The sequence below is a fragment of the Castor canadensis genome, chromosome 2 (genome assembly GCF_047511655.1).
Source record: "Castor canadensis chromosome 2, mCasCan1.hap1v2, whole genome shotgun sequence".
NCBI lineage: Eukaryota > Metazoa > Chordata > Mammalia > Rodentia > Castoridae > Castor > Castor canadensis.
The window spans coordinates 102,538,988-102,563,144 of record NC_133387.1 but is presented as its reverse complement, the minus strand read 5'-3'; the positions used below and the strand labels follow the sequence as shown (position 1 = coordinate 102,563,144).

The following is a 24,157-nucleotide window of genomic DNA, read 5'->3' as shown; positions in this document are numbered from 1 at the left end:
CTTTCTGCTTGCATGCATCAGCAGTGTTGAAAGGTTGGTGAGCTCCGTTTATGCCCAGGAAGGCCTGAAGGCAGCCCCCTGGATCCCAGTCATACCCTAGTGAATAGACAAGATTTCTTAGCTGACACAGAGCATCTAAAACTCCGTGGTGGTAATTTATCTGCTATTTTGTAGCCTTTTATTGTCATTAGCTTCAATTTTAGGGGTGTTGTACAGACTTTGAATCCATAGATGGGCTTTTCCTGGGGTTGTGGATGCTCAGTTACTCTGGAAGTCACTGCTGAAAATGTCACCCAAGGAGGACCAGTCTGGGGAGCCTCTCATTTTCTGACTCCAGCATCCTGCAAACAGCTCCCCCTTGGGGCAAGTGACTGCTTCTGCTGAAGGGTGCAGGCAGTGTGTTTTCATGGCCAGCCTGAATTACTGAGGATGTTGGCCACAACCTGGGAGGTCACCTGAGCTTTCTTTAGCACTGCCCTTTCAGCACCTGAGACTTCACTAAGGAGGGCTGCCCTTCAGGTACACAGCCGCCAGCTCAACTGGGGGACATTGAAGCTCTCCTTCTGTGAGTGACAGGAGCCCAGCAGCTTTTGTACCTTCAGTGGGTACCACAGGACTGAGTGTAGCACTTGTGCCTCATCCTTTCCATGGCAGCCATGTCCACTCTTCCTGTCTTTGGACCATGGTCTTCCATCAAGGAAGAAGAGGAGCTTTGTGTCCTGCCTTTCTTGGCACTCCTATTGGAGAGGTTCTTCCTCTCCCTCTTGGAAATCCCCTCTGCCTTTTAGTCACTCACTCTCTCTCCATGCCACTCTCCTCACCATTAATGCTGCCCAGTTTGGCTGTGCTTGCAGTGCCTTTAACAGTTGCTTGTACCTTCTTGCTGTCTTCTCCATCCTCCCTGCTTCCACTCTGTCTTTTCCCACCATTACACTGGGTCTGTCTTTGCTCTTCCTCTGCACTGAGGCTCTTAATCTCCCCCGCTGCTATCCTCACTGCCTCCTGTCTCTTTCTCTTCTTCTCTGCTGTCCCATGAGACTCCCATTAGGCATCCCACCCTGCTTTTCTGAATGTTCCTCACCCCAAGCTGATCTTTTCCCTGTTGTTCCTGACTCTGGGCTTGCAATCCTTCTTCTCTCTGTTTCCTTTCCTCTGGCTATGATCTCCTCAATATCGTTTTCACTTTCCTAGTGGCTTATAGCTCCTCTTTCCTGTCCTCTGTGCAGGTTTCTTCCTCATTTTTGACACTCTCTTCCCTGGCCAGTTTCTCACTGGTGAGGTCTTGAATTCTTTTCCCTCACTGCTCTCTTCCATCTATACTGAGCACACAATCAATGCTGGGGTTGTCACAATACCTGACTTCAAACTATTCTACAAAGCCATAGCAATAAAAACAGCATGGTAGTGGCACAAAAACCAGGAAGACCAGTGGAATAGAATACAAGACGCAGATATGAATCCACACAACTATGACCACCTGATTTTTCACATAGCGCCAAAAATCTATGATGGAGAAAAGACAGCATTTTCAACATGGAAAAGTGGATATCACATGCAGAAAACTGAAAGTAGATCCATGTCTTTCACTGCGTACAAGTATGAACTCAAAGTGGATTAAGAACATTAATAGAAGAACTGAAACTTGGAAGCTAGTACAGGTAAGAGTAGAGAATGCACTGGAACTTATAAGCAAGGCAATAAGTTTCTAAATAGAGCTCTAGTGTCTTAGCACCTAGGAGAAATGATTGACAAATGGTACTACATAAAAATTAAAAGCTTCTGTACATCAAAATATATGGCACTAAATTGGAGAGGCTGACAACAGAATGGGAGAAGCAATTAATAATGAAATATAGCACATCTGTTTCAGAACAAAATACAACCAAACACACTAAAAACTGTTAAACAAAGCAGGATGGGGGAAAGAGGTGAAGAAGTGCAGTGCAGGGGGTCACACTGACTAAAGACAATGCATGCACAGGTATAATAACAAGTAACAATTTCACTGAACAACAAAGAGACTTAAATAAGGAAGGCCAAGAGTGAAAAACAGGTCACACTGAGGGGAGGGTGCTAACCAAGAGGGAGTGTAAGAGAAGGAAGTTAAGAAGGTGAGTATGGTTGATGTACTTTGTATACAAGAATGACTTTTGTGTATATATTCATTTTATTCTTTTTTTTTTATGGTCTGGGGGTTGAACTCAGGGCCTCCTGCTTGCTAGGCAGGCATCTTTCTTGCTGGAGCCTCTTCTTTAGCCCAAATTAGAATATTTAAACCTGTTGAAATCCTCATTCAAAGAGGACTAAGGTAGAAAGGAGAGAAATAGAGGGGATGAACAAATTCCAGCTGTAATACATATGAACAGAGAACTGTCACAAGGAAACTACTCTGTAGCTATCTTCTACAAACAAAAACATCTTTTTACAAAAATGAGGGCAGGAAAGCAAAAACAGTCCATTTGAGGCTGACACCAGTAGGAGAGTGGAGGATAAGGAAAGGGTGGAGGAGAGTGAATATGGTGGGAATATTATGTGCTCATGTTTGTAAGAGGAAAAATGAGACCTGTTGAAACTCTTCCAGAAATGGGGTAGGGGGATAATGGAGAATGATGGAGGGGTGAATCCAACTGTGATACAGTGTAAACACTTTAGTAAATGTCACAATGTATCCCCAGCACAACAGTAATGTGTTTATAAATAGAAGTTTAACTTCAAAAGAAACATTCTAACTGAGACCATGGCTGAGCCACAAGGGAGCTCCTATGGTCTCCATGTCTTGTTTCTGTGTCTGCTGACTGTCTTCAGAAGGAAGTCACAGTCCGAGTGATTGCAGATCTTGTGCTCTGTGCTCCTTGGCCTCTCAGGTTGTCTTTGCAAATTGATCACATGTTCAGTGCTATATTGAGATTCAGTTAATTTTCCAATGATTGAATAGACACCTGGTTATTTTTTACATATATTTGAACTCTTTCTCTAGCTTGTTCTCTTTTTTTTTGGTGGCCTAATTTTCATTCATATGTAATTTGTTTTTCTTATCAGGTCATTTTTTATTATCTATGAAATATGTCACATATTTCAATACTGTTCACATCAGTTTGATCAATGTGTCGTGCTCTTCTGTATTTTTGTAGTTAAATTTAGTCTGTTTTTGATGTTCATTTACTTGCTGTTTCCTTTTGAATATTGTGTAAGCTTTTATTTCATATATATGTAAATATAAATTCTATATGCACATATACATCTGTACATACATGTACATGTGTGTGTGTGCACTGTAGTTTGCAGTCCTAAGTTGGACTTAGGACTCTGCACTCGACAGGCAAGTGCTCTACCACTTAGGCCATGGCCCCAGCACTTGGTGCTTTACTTATTTTCAGATAGGGTTTCGTGCTTTTGCCTTGGACCGGCATGGGACCATCATCTTCCTACTTTTGCTTCCTTAGTAGCTGGGATACAGACAAATGCCACCACACTCCTGGCTAATTTACTTTTTAAAAAAGAATCCAAATCCAGGTGGCTAACACCGTGTTGAATCACACTTTCTGCACTCTTACTGAAAAGGTTATTCTGTCTTGTATTTTGCAGCATGGGGTGGTATTATCTGATTGCAGTTTCCTGATCATCAATAATATTGAACATTTTTTCATGTAGTTACTGGTCTGCTTGAGATTTTTTTTGGTATGTAAATGTCTGTTCATATCTCAATTATTTTCTACTTTGATTGGATTCAGTTCTAGAATTTTTTAAGTACTCTAGGTACAAGCCTTTTATTAGCATGTCTTATAATTATTTCTTCCAGGTTTTGACTTATCTTCTAAGGGGCAGAGTCTTTTCATGTTAATAAAATATAATATATCATTTTTACAGTTTTGATTTTGATTTCTTTATCTAATAAAATATTTGCGTAATGAAAAATCATTAAGAATATTGCCTTACAGAGTAGTACAAATTGTACGGGGCATACATTGTTACAAAGTATTTGATAAAAATAGGTTTGCAAAGTACTTAATATTAAGTAAGCTTTCAGCATTTGAGCATGATTTCCTACTTTATTGAAAATCAGTAATTTTCCTGATTAGAAATAATTCCTACTGATTGAGATTAGATGGAAAGAGCTGTCCAGTGCTGATTTCCCAGGTCATGAGAGTATTTTTTTACTAGTAAAACGAGTTTTCTGTACATGACATTATTATAAAGTTACAGAAACTGTAGAAATTGTGTCACTTGCTAGTTGGGATTGGAGTCTGCGCTTCCCCGATGCTGGGTTAGTCTGTGGATCTTCTGGGTTGGAATGACTGGAGGCTCAGCCACAACATGGATTCCCTGCAGCTTCTGGTCCCACAGAGTGGGAGGCGGTGGGATGAGGCCCCTGAGGTTTCCTAGGTGACCTGTCCTCCCTCTGACCTCCTCTACAAGAGTACATTTCCAGGAACCCAAATTTGAAAGGTGAACGAAAATCCTTTTAGAAGCATATGCTTCTGTTTACTCACCTATTCCCCTAAAATTGGAATTTATATATTGCTCCTAGTGTTTTTCTCTTCTCACCTTTCCTCCAATGGACATAAATTTTAAAACATCTAATATCTACTATCTTTCAGTAGTAATACTGCTCAATGCTAAAATACAATTGGGGCAATGCATGGAAGAAAATATTTCTTACAACAGTAATAAAACTTATTATATTTAAAACACAAACCATGCACATAAATGAAGAAGAGAGTAAATATCTTAATAGAAAAACAGAAAGCTCCAGAGTGATGGTGCACGCCTGTAAACTCAGCATTTGGGAGGCTGAGGCAGGAGGATTCAAGTTTGAGGCCAGTTGGGCTACATAGTGAGACTCTGTAAAAAGAGGGAAGGACATTGTGGGGAAGAGAGAGAGAGAGAGAGAGAGAGAGAGAGAGAGAGAGAGAGAGAGAGAGAGAGAGAGAGAGAGAGAGAGAGAATGAGAGAGTGAGAAAAAGAAAAAGAGTAAAAGAGGGAGAGTGTCAGAGAAGGTGAAAGAGAGAGAAAGAGATTAAAAAAAGTGAGAAAAACAGAAGGAAAGAGAAGGAGAGAGAATCAGTGGGAGAGACAGAAGGAGAAGAAAGAAAAGAAAAAGGAAAAACATATATAGACAACGGAGCCCTGCCCTTCTGAAGCCTCCATTCTCCTAAAATAGCTCCCTGGCCTCTCTCCCTGGAGTCCGGCAGGCAGTGCAAACTGGAATCTGGATTTCCACCCTGCCTGAGCAGCGCCATCCTCCTGCTCCTACAGCACATGGACGTCCTGCCCGAGTCCCTGTTCTAAGTCCCCGTTGTGAGGAGGTGTGGTGAGGCACACAGCCATGCAACTGCCATCTGGGCAGTGTTGACAGTCGCCAGGAACTGACCGGCACCGCCTTGCACACGGCACGATGGGTAATATGTGCTCATGAAAAAATTCAATGGCTGATAAACACGTAGAGGTTTACGCTTTACTGATGATGACAGCCAGGGAACAATGTTTTTAATTTGCAATTTTAAGTGATCATTTCCGTTTTTGGTGAAGGTCAAGGTTCTCCATGGTGGGTGGTGGAAGTGCAAATTGGGGCAAGTTTAGTGGAAGACTGCTTCTTAGAAGGACGAAGAATCTTAAAAACCCTGCAGAAACTTTCTTGCAAGAGTTCCGCTGGCGGTGTTTATTCTATTTATTTGAAGTTGTCTACATTCAAACTACAACTGACCCCAAGAACGTCAACAGCCTGCCTGGCCTTTTTAGTAGAGATGCAGGCTCTGGCTGAGGACCTCATGAAACGAGGGAGCAGGCAAGGTAAGGAAATCCCTCCTAGTTGGGACGCTGCCTTCCTGAGCACAGCTTAGGGGAGCTCCTGGAGGCCATGAGAGCCCAGCGTCATTTCAAATCCTGGAGCCTTGGGCCCTCTGCTGTCCCTGTGGTCTCAGGAGAGCTGCGCCCTCTGCTGGATGAATGTGGCCCTGCGGCCAGTGGGCAGAGGAGAGCCCAGCTCCCCAGCCTTCAGAGAGGCTGCCTCCCACCCCAGCCTAGACTCCATGGCTACTGTCTCTCCACCTCCCTCCTCTCTCTTCTGCTGCCATCTTCCCTTTTCACGTCTCTTTCTAGTTTTCAGATCTGTCCAACCTGCTCCAGACAAACACACACTTCAATTCCTTTCCTCTTTCTTTGCATGAGGCTTGCATTGTTTCATGTGACTAAAACTTGGTTATTTATTTAGTAATTTATTTATCATTCTCTTTTTGTTGTTGTTTATTTAAGACAGGACCTATGTGTAGCCCAGGCTGGCCTCAAGTTACAATCCTCCTGCCTCAGCCTCTCCAATGCTGGATTCTCAGGCATGAGCCACCTTGTTTGGCTTTTTACTAACACTTTAATTCTGGTCTTGCATGATTAGTTTGCTTAGATTTTAAGTGTTTTGGATTATTGGGATAGATTATTTTCTCAACAAAGGTATTTTCTGTGTGTTATGGAAAGTACTTACATCATAAGAGCTTAGACTCTGATTGACAGATCTATGGTAGAGACAGTTAGAAGAGATAGAGATCTTTGACAGTTCAGCTCACAAATGAAGTCCGCAGGTCAGAGTGGCAGCCAGGTGTCTGTGTTCACGTTCCCTTCTGCCTACTGCAAGCTTTGTTGAACAGGGGCCACAGGCATCGTGTCTCTCCTTCTACGTCCATGGCTTTGCTATAAAATATAGGATATTCAGTTAACAAAAAATTCACACAACCCATTAAAAACATATCTATATATCTGTCTCTGTCTCTGTCTCTCTCTCCCTCTCTATGTACATATATACGTGTGTGTGTGTTCCAAACACCATTTTCTGTGTGAAATTGAAATTTAAATGCATGCCCTTTGTTTATATTTAATAAATCTGGAAATCTTAGATGCTAAACTCAAATTTTAACTTTTATATATATTTATCTTTGTCTTTGAGGAGTATATTACAGTACATAGCATGAAAAGTTTGGAGAAACTGAAGATGAGCACCTTAGAAGAGGCAGCACTGTGTTTGATTTCTAGGAGAGAAATGATCGCCATGGTCAAGGTGGGGTAGGAGGACAAGCTGAGGCCTCCCTGAAGGCTGATGGACTCAAAATGTAGGAACAAAAGACAGAGTGGCTTCAAACTCAAATGATGGAGTTCTTCTGTCAGCCTGAGCATGGGCTTGGTGGTGCACACCTGTAATCCCAGCACTTGGGGGCTGAGCAGGAGGATCATGCATTCAAGGCCAGCCTAGGAATATAGTGAGACCCTATCTTAAGAAAAGGAACAATGTCCTTCAAATGAGGTTTCCCATGTCACTGAAGGAAGAATTGATGGTGGGTTTTTGGGAGGTAGTGTGGTTTGAACTCTGGAGCTTATGCCTGGCAAGCCCTAGCCACGCCTCCTTTTTTTTTGTTGCTTTAGTTATTTTTCACTTGCAGACTTGCATTTTTGCCTTGATTGGGGCTTGTTTGACTGCAATCCTCCTATTCCAATTCAAGTGTCTGGATACAGGTTGGCCCACCACATGCTGCTGTGAGTTAAGTTTTTAAAGATGACGTCTCCACCTTATTTTCAACTTGCTGTCACTTGAGCGATTTTCCATGGTCCATATAATTGAAAAGAATCAGAAACTGTCATAGTTTCACCTTCATTTTCCTCCTCACCTTTTCCTTCCTTTGTTCTTCTTTATTTCCTCTTCACTCTCACTTTCCTGTTCTGAACATTCACAATGCTTGGAGGAATTATGAACAGATAAAATGATACAGTATTTTTAGCAAAATTATTGAAAGTTTGATGACAGTTAAATTTTCTTGCAGGAACATGATTTGGAAGTCAGCAGTGATGGTTTAGTTCTGGTTTATTCTTTTGTGGGTTTCTTCCTCATTTGGTCTTGGCCTCTTCATGCTTCATTTCCCTAGAAAACTTTATTCACTCAGCGCACACTTTTGTGCAGATGGCTGAGCTGATCTCTTCAATCTGCTTTACTGTAGGTTCTTCTTATGGTTCCAGTTTTTGACAGTATGTACTTCTGGCTTTGGCGGTACTGGGATTTGAACTCAGTTTTTACCCTTGCTGGGCAGGCACTCTGCAGCTTGAGGCAGCCTGACAGTAAGTCTCTGAGTAGAAGTTTGAAACTGGCTCTCCAGAGAGATATCGTTAAGTTTACAACACTTTTAAAAAATTTTGTTTATACTTTCAACCACTTCTTTTTAATGATTTAAATTTTAGTAATAATTAAGCAGGAGATGGGTTTGACAGAGCCATGTTCTGTCACTGTAGACATTGAGGAAAAGGTGAGGTTTTTCCTTCAAATAAAGCTCAGGAGGACTGAGGATGTAGCTCAGTTTACAGCGCTGGCCCCGCAGGCAGGCCCTGGGCTAAACCAGCAGCACGAAAAACAAATAAGCAAGCAAAAAAGCAGAACAGAAACAAGGCCTGCAGCCTTCTCCTGATTGTCCCTGTGCAAGTGTGGCTCTCAGGGTGTTCCCTCCCCCATCATTCCTGAGTTCTTCTTTCCTGAACCGTTAGGTGGGAGGTGAGGACCTGGCAGGGGCAGGGTCCTCAGGGATTCATTTCTTTATTAACTTCACTCACCTCCATTTGCTTTGCCAAGCTGCCCTTGTCCACACACAGAGGTCTCTGGAGAGTCTGTTCTCCTGGGTCCCAACAAAAAGCCACTATTATGTGTAATAAGCTGTGTTGGCTTTGCAGGGTAGGCAGAACAGCAGGCTGACCCAGAGCAGCTGCAGGTCCTCTCCTTCTTGTGGCATCCTGCAAGCTGGTGCCTTTGATCCACCTTTGACCGGGCCACCAATTCATCTCTCGCTGTCCTTGAAACCTGCAAGTGGCCAGCTGAGACTCTAGGAGGGTCAGGGTGAGATGTGTGAAGTATAGCGAATGTGATCTCCTGAACGTTGCTGGCTGGCACCCAGGGAAAGGGGACATGTTTTCCACGAAGTTTGAACTACACCCTGTGGGTTTGGGGATATCTTTGTCACCTTCAATCCTAAATACATATCCATACTTTATACTTTGCATTATGCCTGTGAGGTAAGTGTGTGAGGAATCTCATTTTGTGCACCCTACACTGACTTCCCACATTAAGGGGCCACACATGACCATGCTCCCTATTGTGTCAAGTCACTCTATTCTGTGTGATGTTTTTCCCTCAGAATCCTGCTACTTCAAGAGCATAACAAGTGCAGAAGCCAGAGGAAAGGAACTTGAAAAGCATCACAAGTAAGACTGGGCTTAAAGCATGGGTTGGTGTGCATTGGGTTGGGTTGGATTGAGTTTGGTTGTGTTGGTGTGCATAGGATTGGATTGGAGTGGGTTGGGTCGGGTCGTGTTGGGTTGGATTGAGTTGGGTTGGACTGGGTTAATTGGTTGATGTTGCATTCTTTGAGCCATTCATTTTTCTAAGAACTTTCCATGAGCTAACACATGTGATTCTCATGCCAGAGGCTGAGAGATTAAGGACTTGGAGTTCTCATGGTTCTGATGGTCAAAGACCTTCAGCTTTGGTGCTGGGGCCTTTGCCCTTAAACTTCAGGACAAGTGATCGCAGAAGACAGGGCAATGTGAGGCCACTGCTCTTAAACAAAATCCCCTGCTCATCTAACTCTGACTTGTTTCTCAATCTTAAATGGTTGTCTTCTCTCTTGGAAGATTTTCATAAATCTAGTAAGAACTTCTTATGACCTGCCTTTTAATCTAGAGATTGCTAGAAAAGCAAAAAGCGGTTGTCTTCACCAATTTCCTACATGCTCCTTTCTTATCTTTTCTTTCCTCTCCTCTCTCCCCTTTCTTTCTTTCTCTCTCCCATTCTCTCTTGTTCTTCATTTCACTCACTGTTAACTCTCTTTTCTTTTTTCTCTCCACCCTTTCCCTCCCATCTCCTCTCAGTCTCTCTTTTTCTTCCTTTCTTTCCTTCTCTCATTCTCTCTCTCACTCTTTCTCTCTCTCTTTCTTTCTCTGTTTCTTTCTTTCTTCCTCTCTCTCTTTCCTTCTGCATGCTACTGTGCCTCAAACCCAGACCCCTACATAGACATCAAGTCCACTGATTTCCTTTTCCTCTCCCCTCCCCCAGATGTCTATTACTGGGGTACTTGGGTACATTTGTACCTGTGGAGAGGATGTTTCCAGCTTCAGTCACTGGAATGAGGACAACAGGAATGGGAATCCATGTAGTTCCCTCCGTTGTGAGACTGGCTGCAGGACTTGTCCTAAGCCCAAGATGGTTCATTGTTGGAGCATCAATGGCTCCTGCAAGCCCCAGGTTCCCAGTGACTTCTCAACTCTTCCACATCAACTCAGCCACTTTCAGGATGAAATTCTGTTTCCAGAGTTTGGATGGACTTGTGTCCTGTGGGCGCTGTGGCATGTGCCTGTGCTCAGAAGCTTTGCAGTGCAGTTTTCATGTGACTTGGAGCAGCACAGTTTGGTGGGTGGGGAGCTGGATGTGGATGTGTGTGTGGTTTGTGCACTCTACCTAAAGCTTCTTCTCTATAGTCCTTAGATGCAACCCAAATTGAAGTTCATTCAATGTATTGTGAGCACACAAGACTTTCTAGATGCTGTGATCAAGAGTCCTGTCCCTGATTAAATTTAAAAAAAAACCATCTGATAAGGAAATTCTTTTGTATTCCTGATTCATGGGACATTTTCACCCTGCTTGGAATTTTGGAATTTGCATCGAGTTAAACTTAGTTCTTCATCTCTTGTGACTTCCTAAGTCTCTCTCTCCTTTTTTTTTTGTGCACTGGTGTTTGAACTCAGGGCTTCATGCTTACTAAGCAGGCATTCTACTACTTGAGCCACTTTGCCAGCCCCTTCTAATGTCTTTTGATATGGAAATACATACACACTAGTGTCCTTTTCAATGTTGAAGCAGTGTTGAATTCCCAGATTAACCCTCTTTATATCTAATTATTTGATTGATATATTTCTGGGATCAGTTTCTAATATGTTTTTGTGCACCCCTTCATGTGTGCTGTGAACCATGTTTATCTCTTCCTTGTCCTGTAATTCTTTGTCTGTTTGGAGCATCTGGTAATTTTGTCCCAATGAATCCTGAGTAAAAGGGTTGAAAAATGCTCTTGTCATTTCTATGTTCTGGAATATTTTATGCTCAACTGGTATTTCTTCATTAGGTGATTGGTATAATTTGCCAATAAATGTATGTGTGCCTTAAGTTTTCTTTGGAGAAGGTCCTTGACTGTAAGTTTATTTAACAGATACAGGTTGTTCATACAATCCAGTTGTTCTCCAGTGGGCTTTAGTAGGTTGTGTGTTTGAAGAAATGCTCATTTTATCTGTTGTTGAATTTATGGATGAAAATGATGTGCAACCCCTTATGATCTTTTTAACAGCTATTTCTTCTGCAGTGATGTTCTTTCAGTGATATCTGATGTTGATAATTTGCATATTTTCCTTGGTGAGTCTAGAGATTTATGAGTTCACTTTGTTTTTGTTTTTGGCAGTACTGGGTTTGACCTCAGGTCCTCACACTTGTTGACAAAGTGCTCTACCACTTGACCCACTCCACCAGCCCTGTTTGGTAATGCATAGTTTACATGCGTCTCATCACTCTTCAAATTGCTAATTGTGATCTCCACTCACTGAAGCTCCACACTACCCACCTCCAACTTAATAATTATTTTCGTGTAGAGTAAATTTGCAGCTTCCTACCTCCATTGCTGTCTTCTATAGGAAGGACTTCACATTCCAGCAGGGTTTCTGGACCCCAGAGTACCTCACTTGAATGCTGCCCTACTAAGGTCAAGGACACAAAATATGGAAAAGGACAAGCGTTGCCCTGGGCCTGCTGAGTTGGCTGGGGTGAAGACACCCAGCAAGACTTCCAAGGGCTCTTATTTCCTGTCATGTACTTGGCCTAGAGTCTTCCCTCAACACTTTGCTGGACTCATGCTTTTGTGGACATTGTCACCTGTAATTCCCACCCTGTTTCCAGGCCTCAGTGTTCATCTTCTGCAAGACTGCGATGTCTCCTATCCTGTCCTCATACCAAAATGGTTTAGGAAGCTGCACGAGGGTTTATGATACAACTTCCAGGGATGGTGGGTGTCACTGATGATCGCCTGGTCTAGTGACTGGACAGGGGAGCTCAGCTCCTTGGAAAGAAAGCAGAGCGCAGACAACAGGTATAGTTGATCTTGGGGCCTCAACATCCAGTGCAGTTCAGTGTTTGATGAGATTACGCAGTGCCATGCAAGCCCTGGACCTCACCATGCCAACCAAGGAGCAATGACATGGGGTGGAGGAGGATTAAAGAAAACAAGGGACTTTCATTTTCCTCATGTATTTTTGTATTGCTTGCATTTGGTACAGTGAATATGTTGCCTTTACAATGAAAAACAGTGTTTTAAGTTAAAAAGTTTATATTCTTGAATACTAGAGAAAAATATGAGACAACAAAGAATTTTTAGTATGTCAATAAAGAGTGAAAACCACATAAGAGTATTTTAGAAGAAATAAGAAAAATACAATAAAGTAGCATTGCAATACATGTTTTGACAAATAATTTCCTGTCAACAGTAAAATGTACAGACATTAATATTGCCTACAAAAATAAAGTAAAATTAATATAAAATTCCTTACTCTATTTGCTCAATGTTAATAAAATTAAGTGAAAAAAAACCCAAGGGTATGTTGATTTTGTGAGAAATGAACTAAACAAGAGGGTTGGAAAGATTCAAAAGGTGAGTATTTAATAGGTAAGCACTAACAGTAGTAGAAATATTTCTATAAAAAGTAACACTCCACACAAATTCATAAAATTAACAAATTTATTTGGAATATAGAATAGTCATAACAAATCATGAAATGGAGACACACAGAGAAACAGTGAGGGAAAGAGGGGGGACTGAGTCTGCATAAATGGAGAACAAAGAGGAAAAATAAGGAAAATTTGACAGCAACCAAGTGGTTGGCAGATTGAAACTAACTTAAGCATATCTTTGAAAATTAACATTGGCATGAAATATGAGGAGGTAAACTAAATAAACAATATTATGAATAAATTTGGACACATACATTCCAGGGACAAAGCTTTGAACTTTTCAGTGAACTTCGAAGGTCCCAGGAAATAAATTGAAGGACTACCTGCAGGCCAGGGTTAATCTATGATAGAAGGACCTGGCTTCCAGCCAACAAGATCCTGGTGAAACCTCCAAAGGCACAAGTGACTCCTCTCTTCTTCCTCCAAGAGAGGTTTGAGCTGGCACTGTTCTTGATAATTGTTTGCTTTTTGAATATCTGCTCCTTCAGCAGGAACTGATAGGTGGACTTCATTCTAATGGTACAGAATATTTTGGAAGTATAAAGAGCTTCAGTTCTGGTGTGAGAAAGGAAAAGGAGTGGTCAGTGTCACCCACATGGACTGTAGCACCCCTACCTCTTGCAGCCATCTCTATGACAGGTCTATGCCATGGTTCTAGATCCCTCTCATCCAGCAATCAAACTACTGACAACTCACCCATGTGCCTAAGGCTGGGGAGAGACAGTGCTGAGGCCCTGATCACACCTAAGGACTATTGCTCAGAAGGGTGCTAGGATTAGTACATGTCTGAGCTCAGCTGAAGCTGGAAAAGGGTCTTCCCAGGCTCCCACTCTGCTTTCTTTGCTGGTGGGGAGCACCAAAACCAACAAACCCAAGCCTGTCTGAGAAGGCTATTCCTGACCCCATGACATCATGCCTTCCCAGATGGTGCTCCAACTGCTATGTATCATAGCTCCTCATTGCTCCTGAATCAGTGACAGACTTGGGATGTCCACATGTTGACACCAGGACCCTAACACTACTCATGTACTCTATGTTTCTGCCCCAGGCTTCTCACCCTCAGTTTCTGCCTTATTGGTCTCCAGGACCCAGGAGAAACTGGACACGGCACTTTCTGTCCACCTGAGTCACGGTTGGCTGAAAGAACACTATAAGCAGCCTTAGGCAGGCAATGTCAAGGGGCTGGCGGAAGTCCTCCGGGTACACGTCCAGCCAGGTCATAAGGATCGAGTAGACAGCCCTGGAGGCAGATGGATGAGGAGCATAATCAGAGGCCTGACCTTCCTTTCTGCCCTGCCACACTAGACATTTGGGTGCTAGGTTCCTGTCCTTGCCCATCAACCCAGGTGGACAAGAAGAAGCCCTTGTCTGTCCAGGCAGTGGAGGGCAATGTACACATGGAGGAGCTGCAGGGAACTTCCATGAGCGGAAGCCCAAGCTAAATGTTTGGAGTATGAGTTGATTATTTAGAGACTCTCCAGGCTGTCCTGTGTGTCTCTGGGAACATCTTTCCTCCCATTCACCTGGGTACATCCTCATTCCTGGGAGTCACAGGTGCTGGTGGCCCTCACATATTGGTTCCTACTGCCTCATCTCCATGAGCAGCTTGTGGGGTGTCACCCATGACCATTTTTACCTCATAGGCATAGCAGGCCTTCTGAGAACTCACTGGGACTCTGGGGACCGGGTAATTTCTGTGAGAAACAATTCCCTCACCCCTTCTCTGTTGGATTGAGGAGCAACGGGGAGTAGGCTCTGTGTTGGGGATGATGACTTCTCATAGGGGCCTGCAGCCCTAGCAGCCCCTGTCATCTTTCAGTCCCCATGATGCTCCTCGTAGTTATCTAGACTTCCTTCTCATTCAGGGAAAGCCCTAGACCTCAGCCCTCTAATTGAAATCAAAAGAGTTTTGGGACCTACAGAGTGCCCAGTCCTACCCAAAACCTCCATGAACGTCTTCTCTCTTCAGTCTGGTGCCCACCCAGTTTAAGTAACATCTGCTCACCTTTTGAGTTGCTCCTGAGTTGTGTGGTTTCTGTTGGAGTCATACCTGGAAAAACCCAAGAATGTGTTCCACCCTGCTAGACCACACCATGTTACCTACGGCTGTGACAAGGGAATGATACCCAGGACATCAGGGATTTCCTGCTCTTTAATGCAATTATGCAAAGTGCCAGGAACCCTGCTACCACACTGTAGGAGACTGCAATATTTGTTTAAAGAAAGAAACCCACCCAGAGCCTTCCCTGAACTCTCACTGTGTTTGGGGTCCTCAGTAACCGCAGGACTTCCTGGTCTGCTACAGCCATATCAGGGAGGAACCCATGGAGCAGTGAAGCTTATTTGCAAATTGCCACAAGTCTTTGCCCAGGTCAAGGAAAGTGGGGAACAAGGCAGAGATCTTTTCCAAGTTCCAGTATGGACATGCAGATGAGGCAGAGCATGGTGCTGCCTATTCCCTGGGCTCAGGCAGGGACAAGCACCTCTCTGGCTCACCCACACTCCATCTGCAACACCTCATAAGGGAGTTCCCATGAGCACCCCAGTCTGCAGTTTTAAACTTAGAGCAGGGAAGGGCACTGCCAAATCCAGCCAGGAGGTAGGGATCATTACAAGTACTGAGGTGGTGCTCACCATGAAAACAAGATCTGCAGTGCCTGCTGAATCATATTGACTCTTCCTTGGGTGCCTTGCAATCCAGTGGGCATGAAGAGCAAGTCTCCAAATGACAGGGAAGACAACTGTTGCCCCCCCAACATCTCCTGTGTGGCTGCCTCCGGGATGTCCTCAGTGCAGTTCTCATCCAGGGTGGATGCTGACTCATTTTCACTCTGCATGGGTATCAAGGAGGGACAGATCAAAGTGGAAACGCTAGCAAACTGGAAGAAGACTTTGCCAGAAAATGAAGTGAGGTTCCTTCTGTTGGAGATCAGATTGCTGCACGTAGTGTCCTCACATGATCTAAGCTCTCTAAGTCAACTTTGGTGACCTCTGGGAAATCCAGAGCCTCCTGAAGTTAGGACAGACCCATTCTTTCCACATGTGGAATTGGGCTCCATTGTGGGCTCGCCTGTGGCATGCTTGTATACAGACTACAAAACAACAAGAGAGCATGCTTGTCTCTATAGGGTTTCCAGAGAAAGGAGCTGACTGTTGTTGCAGGGGACTATGGGTACATGAAAACCTTGTCCTACAATTTCTGTGGTCCTTAATGCAGGAAGTGAAAGCATCCTTTTCAGTTTCCTAATGTGAGCCTCTTCCTCAGACACAACCTCCTTCCCTGAGATTCACTACAATGGTATCCCCACTACTTTCCAAGTCCATGTGGAAAAGTAGATCCAGACACAGCCACACCCCTCATCCCACTGTCCCTAGGCCATGCTGGCTTTGACAGTGCCACAACTTTGATGAGATAGAGTGGGCTTCATACCTGACCAAACCTTCCTATCAGGTGTGTGACAATGACCAGGTCATTGTGCCTCTCCTATCTTCCCACTCTCCCCATGTGCACACTGGGTATCATTGCAGGATCAGAACCCTAGGAAGAGCTTACCTCTGCACCTACACACCTATAATTCCTGGAATGTAAACTCTTTGTTGTACTCTTTTAAGGGAGTAAATTCAGCCATCTCAGGCCTCACCCAAAGCCTTGAGTTTCTGGCTCAAGAGAAATATGACTTCCTGGCTACTGCAATCTAACCTGTGCTTGAAGTGATATAGTGACTAGAGGTGCCCACGTCTCCTGTAAAGAGCATTGAGCTTTCTAGTTATGAAATTTCTCATGGTTGTTTGTGCCTAGGATTTCAATCTCAAGAATGACTCTGGGTTGAGGAATCACTGGTTTGGGAAAAAAGGTTGAGGGGATTCCTGGCATCACACTGCCCTGCACAGCAACTCACCACATCTGTTGGTGTGACTTGCTTGGGCACCAAATCTTGAAGGACATCCAAGAGTGGATTCTTCTCAATTTGCCCATTCTCTGTGTCCACAGGTGAAGGCTCTGTGGGCTCCTGTGATTGGCCAGGCACCATTTCATGCTCCAGTTCTGGAGGCTCATTGAGAGTTGCTTCGACCTCCACAGGTTCTGAGTGAGCTGATTCTAATTCTGGACGTGATGAAGGAACTGGCTCAGCTTCTGTAATTGGATCTAGAGGAACACATTTATCTGTTGATACATCTACAGGATGAGACAAGAACCTCTATTTCTTCTTTGCCCTTGATCTTTCCAAAGGAAGAAGTTACAACGGCCTTCCTGAGAAGACTGGTGTAGCCAAGTCCATGTTATTAGGTCTTGGCCTAGTTCTTCCACGAATCCTCCTACTAGAATTACTAACCTCTGATGGTAAACTCTACCACTCTGAATTCAAGCGAACTGGGCCCTGAAAGCATGGCACTTTCCTAGGGCACAGCTAGGCGGTGACATGTCCTCTGGGCTTTGGAGGTGGTGCTTACCATTTGAGCCATCTGTAGTGCTCATGTTAAGTTGTCCTGGATCATCAGTTGTAACATAGGAAGGTGGGGATGAAGAGGTGGTCTCAGACCAGCATGGGAGGCAGCAGGTCATCAACCATTTTCTCCAGAATGATGGAGTTGAGGATGTCCTCCCTGATGCGCTCACCTGGGACGTGGGCTGATTTATTTCTACCCTGGTTTTTGGCCAAGGTAGGTTAGTTAGAACATGGAAACAGGAGCACACTAGAAAAAGACTTTGCCTTACAGTAAGTCAAGACAGCGGCATTGAATTTTCCTATAAACTCTCATACAAAAAGGAACCCATGTGTGTGTATACACCCCCCCACCCGGCACACACACACAGACCCCTGAGGATGAGGTCTGTGGCAGCCAAAAGAGATTGGATGGGTCCCTTCATCTACCATTCACCTTTGTTGTCCTCTGGGAACATGTCCACTGGGGGTGTCGTTGAGTCCTGAAGCAGTTTCTCCAGAACTGTGCTGTTCTCCTCTATGAGGTCTCCTGGGGCCTGAGCCCCAACACCATTGGAGAGAGCAAGAGAGCATCTTTCTCTCTACAGAGTTAGTAGAGATATGAGTTGACAGTGGTTGCTCAGGAAGTAGTTGCCTGGCCACCAGGGTTCTAAATTCTTTTTTGTCCTTATCCAGGAAGTGAGGTCATCTCTGAAGGTCACAACTGACACTCTGCCTCAGACAAGAGCCTTCCCTATAGCTACCATCAGGCTGATGGCTTCCTGGCCCAAACCGTGTTGACAACTAGATGCAGTCACACCTATACCCTCCACACTACTCTCTCTGGCTGGGATGAAACACGGCCTTTCCTTTGAGGAGCCTGACATGGGCTCACTCCTTGCTCCTTTTTCCAATGAGGCATTTGACCCTGGACAGGTCACTCTGCCTCTCATAGCTTTCCCAGTTGTGAAACTTGCTTTGTTGTGTTCATCCCATTATCTGCCACATAGGCCTCATGTATCATGCCTGTATCTCTACCTATCTTTCTCTGGAAGCTCACTGACCAGTGACACCTGTCCTTAGAGAACATTAATAGAAGAACTGAAACTTGGAAGCTAGTACAGGTAAGAGTAGAGAATATACTGGAACTTGTAGGCAAAGGAATAAGTTTCTAAATAGAACTCCTGTGGCTCAGCAACTAGGAGAAATGATTGACAAATGGTACTACATGAAAATTAAAAGCTTCTGTACATCAAAATATATGGGCACTAGATTGGAAAGGCTGACAACAGAATGGGAGAAGATCTTTGCCAGCTATACATCTGACAATGAATTAATAACCAGGGAGTTGAAAAAACTTAACTTCCCCCCAAAAACCAATGAGCCAATGAAGGAATGAGCAAATGAACTGGACAAAGCTTTTCAAATGAGAAGTCCAAATGGCAAAAAAACACATGAAGAAATGCTCACCATCTCTGCCAATAAAAGAACCTGAAATTCAAAACCATGTTAATATTCCACCTCACTCTTGTTAGCATAGCTACCATCAAAAATATAAACAATAACAAACCTTGGTGAGGATGTGGGCAAAAGGAACCTTATACATTATTAGTTGGAATGTGAATTAGTACAACCACTGTGGAAAACAGTGTGGAGGCTCTTCAGAAAACTAAATAGATCTTCCACATGGTCCAGCAATACCATTCCTAGGGATCTACCTGAAGGTACGTAAGTCAGTTTACAATAAAGACACCTGCACACCTGTGTACATTGCAACATTAGTGCAGCGTTATGCTCAATAACCAGGCTGTGGAAACAGTCCAGGTATGTCACAACTTACTAATTGATTAAGAGTAATGTGGTTGTATATACAATGGAATTTTATTCCCCCATAAAGAAGAATGAAATCTTGTCATTTGCAGGTAAATGGCTGGAACTGGAGAACATCATTTTAAGTGCAATTCATCAGGTTTAAAAGCCAAAGGTCTCATGTTTTCTCTCATAAGTGGAATACAGGCCCAGTTCAAATACAAGCAATATTCAACATTCGCACAAATATACACAGAACATGTATCCAAAAGTGGGACTGGCACAGGAGACAAGGGAGAAATACAAGAAAGAATGAAAGACAGCAATTAATGATGAAATATAGCACATGTGTTTCAGAACAAAATACAACAAAACACTCTGAAAACTGTTAAACAAAGCAGTATGGGGGGAAGAGGTGAGGAAGTGCATTGCAGTGGGTTACACTGACTTAAGACAATGCATGCACAGGTATAATAACAAGTTAAAATTTCACTGAACAACAAAGAGACTTAAACAAGGAGGGTAAGAGTGAAAAACAGGTCACACTGAGGGGAGGGTGCTAACCAAGGGGGAGGGTATGAGAAGGAAGTTAAGAAGGTGAGTATGGTTGATGTACTTTGTATACAAGAATGACTTTTGTGTATATATTTATTTTATTCATGTATTTTTTTTTTTATGGTCTGAGGTTTTAACTCAGGACCTCCTGCTTGCTAGACAGGTACCTTTCTTGCTGGAGCCTCTCCTTCAGCCCAAATTAGAATATTTAAACCTGTTGAAATCCTCATTCAAAGAGGACTAAGGTAGAAAGGAGAGAATTAGAGGGGATGAACAAATTCCAGCTGTAATACATATGAACAGAGAACTGTCACAAGGAAACTACTCTGTAGCTATCTTCTACAAACAAAAACATCTTTTTACAAAAATGAGGGACAGGAAGGCAAAAACAGTCCAGTTGAGGCTGATACCAGTGGGAGACTGGAGGGTAAGGAAAGGGTGGAGGAGAGTGAATATGGTGGGAATATTATGTGCTCATGTATGTAAGAGGAAAAATGAGACCTGTTGAAACTCTTCCAGAAATGGGGTAGGGGGATAACGGAGAATGATGGAGGGGTAAATCCAACTGTGATACAGTGTAAACACTTTAGTAAATGTCACAATGTATCCCCACACAACAGTAATGTGTTTATAAATAGAAGTTTAACTTAAAAAGAAACAATTCTAACAGACCATGGCTGAGCCACAAGGGAGCTCCTATGGTCTCCATGTCTTGTTTCTGTGTCTGCTGACTGTCTTCAGAAGGAAGTCACAGTCCGAGTGATTGCAGTCATTGTGCTGTGTGCTCCTTGCCTCTGAGGTTGTCTTTGCAAATTGATCACATGTTCAGTGCTATATTGAGATTCAGTTAATTTTCCAATGATTGAATAGAGACCTGGCTATTTTTTACATATATTTGAACTCTTTCTCTAGCTTGTTCTCTTTTTTTTTGGTGGCCTAATTTTCATTCATATGTAATTTGTTTTTCTTATAAGGTCACTTTTTATTATCTATGAAATATGTCATATATTTCAATACTGTGGGATTCTACTTTGTCACATCAGTTTGATCAATGTGTGGTGCTCTTCTGTATTTTTGTAGTTAAATTTAGTCTGTTTTAGACATTCATTTACTTGCTGTTTCCTTTTGAATACTGTGTAAGCTTTTATTTCATATATATGTAAATATAAATTTTATATGCACAAATACATCTGTACATACATGTACATGTGTGTGTGTGTGCACTGCAGTTCTGGGGTTTTGGACTTAGGACTCTGCACTCGACAGGCAAGTGCTCTACCACTTAGGCCATGGCCCCAGCCCTTGGTGCTTTACTTATTTTCAGATAGGGTTTCGTGCTTTTGCCTTGGACCGGCATGGGACCATCATCTTCCTACTTTTGCTTCCTTAGTAGCTGGGATACAGACAAATGCCACCACACTCCTGGCTAATTTACTTTTTAAAAAAGAATCCAAATCCAGGTGGCTAACACCGTGTTGAATCACACTTTCTTCACTCTTATTGAAAAGGTTATTCTGTCTTGTATTTTGCAGCATGGGGTGGTATTATCTGATTGCAGTTTCATTTGCAGTTTCCTGATCATCAATAATATTGAACATTTTTTCATGTAGTTACTGGTCTGGTTGAGATTTTTTTTGGTATGTAAATGTCTGTTCATATCTCAATAATTTTCTACTTTGATTTTATTTAATTCTAGAATTTTTTAAATATTTTAGGTACAAGCCTTTTATCAGCATGTCTTATAATTATTTCTTCCAGGTTTTGACTTATCTTCTAAGGGCAGAGTCTTTTCATGTTAATAAAATATAATTTATCATTTTTACAGTTTTGATTTTGATTTTTTTATCTAATAAAATATTTGCATAATGGAAAATCATTAAGAATATTGCCTTACAGAGTAGTACAAATTGTACGGGGCATACATTGTTATAAAATATTTGATAAAAATAGGTTTGCAAAATACATAATATTAAGTAAGTTTTCAGCATTTGAGCATGATTTCCTACTTTATTGAAAATCAGTAATTTTCCTGATTAGAAATAATTCCTACTGATTTGAGATTAGATGGAAACAGCTTTCCAGTGCTGATTTCCAAGGTCATGAGCGGAAACAGCTAAGTGCGCGACCCCCAGTTCCAACCTCAGTCCTTACATGGTGCCCCAGACCTACCCAGATGCCTGCAGCTGCCAATTTTCCTGGTCTCTGCCCCAGTGTCTAGGTCTGCCCTGCCCTGCCCGAAAGTCCTGTTCCATTTGTAAAGTGTTTTAGGACTAAAACCGGAAGGGGATAGAAGACTTCTCTAATCTATGCAAGATCCCTTGTCTCTTGTCTCTCCCGTAGGCCCAGAGGTCCCCACCCAGTGGATAACTCCTAAGAAGAGGAGAAAAAGAGGGGTTGATTTTCTTTGCAAACTCTTGGCACCCCTCGTCCCTCCCCAACAGCAGCCTTCCTGCCCTGGCTCCCGCTCCAGGCTGGGGCGCCAACTAAATCTGATCAAAATGCAATTGCCAAGTCGTTAAGGTATTTGAATTAAAAAAAAAATTCCCGAGAAAGAAAGTATTTGATGGCTAATAATCTCATTTCAATATAATGGGACTTTCTGCTGCAGGGAGCAAGAAAGGTTAAGAGATGTAATTGTGACTTTGCAAACTCTCTCCCAAGCGCGGGAGACGCGCCGCGCGGCAGCACTGGCTCGGCTTGCTTCCAGGGGAGGCGCTTTGTCTGCAGGGCCCGTTAAAGTCACCTGGTCCCTTTTCCCCCCTCGGCCTACATTGCAATTTAACTGTCAGCCGAGTCCTCGCCCGGGGATCGGTGGCTGAGTTCCGTGCAAGGCGGGGCGGGGCGTGAGTTGTAGAGGGACAGGAGGCGGGGAGGCGGGTATCGGACTTGGGGGAGGGACAGCAAAGAGCTGACCTGTCAAACACTGTCCCAGGTGCTCGGAGCTGGGCTTTCAAACCTTTCTCTCGGGAGTTCTTTTAGGTCAAGTCTACACAGCAGGGTCCGAAAGGAGCAAGGATGGGGAGGACTTAGGCTACTCAGATTTATTGTCAGTCTCCAAAGTGGCGCCTTTTAAAGAATCGGAAAGGAACGGATTCCTTCCTGCCAGAATTACCTAGTGTCACCAGGCAGAAGGGAACGATTTAGGGAGCTGGGAAGAGATGGCCTTACTGGTGCAGGTGTCTATTTTTTCTTCTCCCTACCCTCAGCCAAACTTTTCCCCCTTTTTACTACAATGGGCGAAAAATTCCCATTTGAATTCCTAGATAGGAAATCCTCAAGGAAAGAGGAATTCTCCCGTCTTCACATCTCTCGCATTCACGGAAGTGCGAGGAAAGAACTCTCTAATGCGGTGTACTTGTCTGCGTGTGGGGAAGGGGCGTGGAGGCAAGAGAGGTGGCCCGCACACGTAACGACTATTGATTGTAGATTGGGTCTAGAGACTCGGGGAAAGTCAAGGCCTGGAGCTCCAGAGGCATTGGAGCCCCCATCCACCAATGAGCTGCGCAGCGCAGCGACGCAGAGGGACAGGGCGCAGAATGGAAGGTGCGTGTGCATGTGGTATGTGAACGCACACGTGTGAGCAACGCTCCCGGGAGAGCGCTTGGCTCCCAACCCTGAGAAATAATTGGGAACGAGAAAGCGCAGGCGGGGACGCCTGGAGAGTGCAGTAAGACAGGCGGTCAGTTACGCGGCTGTCCAGCGCGTAAAGGAGCTGGGGACAAAAGGAGATCAGAGCTGGCGGGTCCAGGTCTGTTTGGCCAGGACTGTCTCACTTAGCCGACAGGACCTTGACGTGGGACATTTTTCGCAGCTCCTGGCATTGCCCAACTTTGCAATAAAGGAATTCGGAGGAAGCGGGTACAACACCGCCCCTTCCCAACACTCCAGGCCCGGAGACTCCGGGGTCTCTGAATGGTGGCTCGCCAGGGATCGGAGGCCTTGGCGAATCCCAGGGCCACTGAGAACGGCGCAGTAAGCTTCCTCTCGAGTTAGGGAGGCCTTCTTGCCAGGATCCCACGATTCCCTGTGCGCCCAGCGCCAAGGACTGTTCTCGACACCTTCCCAGCTGCTCGCACGCACTTGCAGCCGCCAGACTCAATAGTTTTTGAAACAGGAAAAAAAAAAAAAAAAAGTCGAGGGTGGCGCTGTCGCGTCCTTCATGGCGGCTTGCTGGGCCTGTTTCCTCCAGGTGGAGTTTGGATAAGAACCAGGTCATCCTCTCCCGCCCATTCCGCTCCCCTTGGTGGTCCCGGGCGCAGGCTGAATACTTCCACCCCAACACAGGCTGCCCTCTCGCCCTTGTCAGGCCCTGGTGGCTACACTGAGCCAGGTGGGGCCTTTCTCTGAGGCGCTCCTCGCTGCCCGCGTAGCACACTGCAGGATTGGGGTGTGTGTGGGGGGAGCGGGCGGTGAACCGGACGACACACACCTGGAAACAGACGACCACCCCGATCCCTTAGGCAATAGTTTGCTAAGGCGGCTTTCTGACGCCGCCTGTCCCCCCTCCTCCCTCCATGATGTTTAATCCCAGCACTGAGGCCTGAGGCGCGACCACTGTAGGGGAGCGTGGCTGACAGCAGCC

General features: G+C 44.1%; 1 long non-coding RNA gene across 1 annotated transcript; it reads right to left on the bottom strand.

The window, feature by feature from the left end:
• Positions 1-13,863: 13,863 nt before the first annotated feature.
• Positions 13,864-15,572, bottom strand: LOC141417384 (uncharacterized). The gene is made up of 3 exons (XR_012441923.1): positions 15,422-15,572; positions 14,793-14,837; positions 13,864-14,027 (listed from the first exon to the last, which is right to left on the bottom strand). It is a non-coding gene; the product is annotated as an uncharacterized lncRNA (long non-coding RNA).
• Between the last annotated feature and the right edge of the window lie 8,585 nt (positions 15,573-24,157).